Consider the following 4,911-nt stretch of genomic DNA (forward strand, 5'->3'; position numbering starts at 1 on the left):
TACGTGATGCAATCCAGAAAAAGCCCAGGATCTAGCCATCAAGTATGAGAAATATGCGAAAGAATGAGCCTGATGAGAGCAAATCCCAGACCTAACCTAGACCTAACATGCGATATCCTCTAAAATATTGAGCGAAACCAGGTTTAACGGACTGTTTCAGTGTGGTACCACACTACTTCGTGATCCAAACCAGAAAAAACACAGGATCTGTTCAACAAGTATGTGAAAAACGCGAAACTGTGAGGCTGATGTGGGCAAATCTTAGACCTAACCCAGACCTAAGATGCGTTATCCTCTAAAATATTTATCCAGACCAGGTTTCATTGACTGTTTCAGCGTGGTACCACATTACTACGTGATCCAAACCAGAAAAAACCCAGGATCTGTTCAACAAGTATGTGAAAAACGCGAAAGTATGAGCCTGATGAGGGCAAATCCCAGACATATCCCAGACCTAACTAGCGTTGTCCTCTAAGATATTGATGGAAACCAGGTTTAATTGACTGTTTCAGTGTTGTACTACATTACTACGTGATGCAATCCAGAAAAAGCCCAGGATCTAGCCATCAAGTATGAGAAATATGCGAAAGAATGAGCCTGATGAGAGCAAATCCCAGACCTAACCTAGACCTAACATGAATTATTCTCTAAAATATTGATCGAGACCGGGTTTAATCGACTCTTTCAGTGTGGTACCACATTACTACGTGATCCAAACCAGAAAAAACCGAGGATCAGTTCAACAAGTATGTGAAGAATGCGAAAGTATGAGCCTGATGTGGGCAAATCCCAGACCTATCCCAGACCTAACTTGCGTTATCCTCTAAAATATTGATCGAAACCAGGTTTAATTGACCGTTTCAGTGTGGTACCACATTACTACGTGATCCAAACCAGAAAAAACCCAGGATCTGTTCAACAAGTATGTGAAAAACGCGAAAGTATGAGCCTGATGAGGGCAAATCCCAGACATATCCCAGACCTAACCTGCGTTGTCCTCTAAGATATTGATGGAAGCCAGGTTTAATTGACTGTTTCAGTGTTGTACTACATTACTACGTGATGCAATCCAGAAAAAGCCCAGGATCTAGCAATCAAGTATGAGAAATATGCGAAAGAATGAGCCTGATGAGAGCAAATCCCAGACCTAACCTAGACCTAACATGCGTTATCCTCTAAAATATTGAGCGAAACCAGGTTTAATGGACTGTTTCAGTGTGGTACCACTTTACTACGTGATCCACACCAGAACTAGCCCAGGATCTAGCCATGAAGTATGAGAAATATGCGAAAGTAAGAGCCTGATGAGGGCAAATCCTAGACCTATCCCAAACTTAACTTGCGTTATCCTCTAAAATATTTATCAAGACCAGGTTTAATTGATTGTTTCAGTGTGGTACCACATTACTACGTGATCCACACCAGAAAAAACCCAAGATCCGTTCAACAAGTATGTGAAGAATGCGAAAGTATGAGTCTGATGCGGTCAAATCCCAGACCAATCCCAGACTTAACTTCCGTTATCCTCTAAAATATTGATCGAAACCAGGTTTAATCGACTGTTTCAGTGTGGTACCACATTACTACGTGATCCAAACCAGAAAAAACCCAGGATCTGTTCAACGAGTATGTGAAGTGTGCGAAAGTATGAGTCTGATGAGGGCAAATCCCAGACCTATCCCAGACCTAACATGCGTTATCCTCGAAAATATTTATCAAGACCAGGTTTAATTGATTGTTTCAGTGTGGACCCACATTACTACGTGATCCAAACCAGAAAAAACCCAGGATCCGTTCAACAAGTATGTGAAGAATGCGAAAGTATGAGTCTGATGAGTGAAAATCCCAGACCTAACCTAGACCTAACATGCGTTATCCTCTAAAATATTGATCGAAACCAGGTTTAATTGACCGTTTCAGTGTGGTACCACATTACTACGTGATCCAAACCAGAAAAAACCCAGGATCCGTTCAACAAGAATGTGAAGGATGCGAAAGTATGAGTCTGATCAGTGAAAATCTCAGGCCTTACCTAGACCTAACTTGCGTTGTCCTCTAAAATATTGATGGAAACCAGGTTTCATTGACTGTTTCAGTGTGGTACTACATTACTACGTGATGCAATCCAGAAAAAGCCCAGGATCTAGCCATCAAGTATGAGAAATATGCGAAAGAATGAGCCTGATGAGAGCAAATCCCAGACCTAACCCAGACCTAACATGCGTTGTCCTCTAAGATATTGATGGAAACCAGGTTTAATTGACTGTTTCAGTGTGGTACCACACTACTTCGTGATCCATACCAGAAAAAACCCAGGATCTGTTCAACAAGTATGTGAAAAACGCGAAACTGTGAGCCTGATGAGGGCAAATCTTAGACCTAACCCAGACCTAAGATGCGTTATCCTCTAAAATATTTATCCAGACCAGGTTTCATTGACTGTTTCAGCGTGGTACCACATTACTACGTGATCCAATCCAGAAAAAACCCAGGATCTGTTCAACAAGTATGTGAAAAACGCGAAAGTATGAGCCTGATGAGGGCAAATCCCAGACATATCCCAGACCTAACTTGCGTTGTCCACTAAGATATTGATGGAAACCAGGTTTAATTGACTGTTTCAGTGTTGTACTACATTACTACGTGATGCAATCCAGAAAAAGCCCAGGATCTAGCCATCAAGTATGAGAAATATGCGAAAGAATGAGCCTGATGAGAGCAAATCCCAGACCTAACCTAGACCTAACATGAATTATTCTCTAAAATATTGATCGAGACCGGGTTTAATCGACTCTTTCAGTGTGGTACCACATTACTACGTGATCCAAACCAGAAAAAACCGAGGATCAGTTCAACAAGTATGTGAAGAATGCGAAAGTATGAGCCTGATGTGGGCAAATCCCAGACCTATCCCAGACCTAACTTGCGTTATCCTCTAAAATATTGATCGAAACCAGGTTTAATTGACCGTTTCAGTGTGGTACCACATTACTACGTGATCCAAACCAGAAAAAACCCAGGATCTGTTCAACAAGTATGTGAAAAACGCGAAAGTATGAGCCTGATGAGGGCAAATCCCAGACATATTCCAGACCTAACCTGCGTTGTCCTCTAAGATATTGATGGAAGCCAGGTTTAATTGACTGTTTCAGTGTTGTACTACATTACTACGTGATGCAATCCAGAAAAAGCCCAGGATCTAGCAATCAAGTATGAGAAATATGCGAAAGAATGAGCCTGATGAGAGCAAATCCCAGACCTAACCTAGACCTAACATGCGTTATCCTCTAAAATATTGAGCGAAACCAGGTTTAATGGACTGTTTCAGTGTGGTACCACTTTACTACGTGATCCACTCCAGAACTAGCCCAGGATCTAGCCATGAAGTATGAGAAATATGCGAAAGTAAGAGCCTGATGAGGGCAAATCCTAGACCTATCCCAAACTTAACTTGCGTTATCCTCTAAAATATTTATCAAGACCAGGTTTAATTGATTGTTTCAGTGTGGTACCACATTACTACGTGATCCACACCAGAAAAAACCCAAGATCCGTTCAACAAGTATGTGAAGAATGCGAAAGTATGAGTCTGATGCGGTCAAATCCCAGACCAATCCCAGACTTAACTTCCGTTATCCTCTAAAATATTGATCGAAACCAGGTTTAATCGACTGTTTCAGTGTGGTACCACATTACTACGTGATCCAAACCAGAAAAAACCCAGGATCTGTTCAACGAGTATGTGAAGTGTGCGAAAGTATGAGTCTGATGAGGGCAAATCCCAGACCTATCCCAGACCTAACATGCGTTATCCTCGAAAATATTTATCAAGACCAGGTTTAATTGATTGTTTCAGTGTGGACCCACATTACTACGTGATCCAAACCAGAAAAAACCCAGGATCCGTTCAACAAGTATGTGAAGAATGCGAAAGTATGAGTCTGATGAGTGAAAATCCCAGACCTAACCTAGACCTAACATGCGTTATCCTCTAAAATATTGATCGAAACCAGGTTTAATTGACCGTTTCAGTGTGGTACCACATTACTACGTGATCCAAACCAGAAAAAACCCAGGATCCGTTCAACAAGTATGTGAAGGATGCGAAAGTATGAGTCTGATCAGTGAAAATCTCAGGCCTTACCTAAACCTAACTTGCGTTGTCCTCTAAAATATTGATGGAAACCAGGTTTCATTGACTGTTTCAGTGTGGTACTACATTACTACGTGATGCAATCCAGAAAAAGCCCAGGATCTAGCCATCAAGTATGAGAAATATGCGAAAGAATGAGCCTGATGAGAGCAAATCCCAGACCTAACCCAGACCTAACATGCGTTGTCCTCTAAGATATTGATGGAAACCAGGTTTAATTGACTGTTTCAGTGTGGTACCACACTACTTCGTGATCCATACCAGAAAAAACCCAGGATCTGTTCAACAAGTATGTGAAAAACGCGAAACTGTGAGCCTGATGAGGGCAAATCTTAGACCTAACCCAGACCTAAGATGCGTTATCCTCTAAAATATTTATCCAGACCAGGTTTCATTGACTGTTTCAGCGTGGTACCACATTACTACGTGATCCAATCCAGAAAAAACCCAGGATCTGTTCAACAAGTATGTGAAAAACGCGAAAGTATGAGCCTGATGAGGGCAAATCCCAGACATATCCCAGACCTAACTTGCGTTGTCCACTAAGATATTGATGGAAACCAGGTTTAATTGACTGTTTCAGTGTTGTACTACATTACTACGTGATGCAATCCAGAAAAAGCCCAGGATCTAGCCATCAAGTATGAGAAATATGCGAAAGAATGAGCCTGATGAGAGCAAATCCCAGACCTATCCCAGACGTAACTTGCGTTGTCCTCTAAAATATTGATCGAAACCAGGTTTAATTGACCGTTTCA

Source organism: Colletes latitarsis, unplaced genomic scaffold (genome assembly GCF_051014445.1).
Source record: "Colletes latitarsis isolate SP2378_abdomen unplaced genomic scaffold, iyColLati1 scaffold0018, whole genome shotgun sequence".
Lineage (NCBI taxonomy): Eukaryota > Metazoa > Arthropoda > Insecta > Hymenoptera > Colletidae > Colletes > Colletes latitarsis.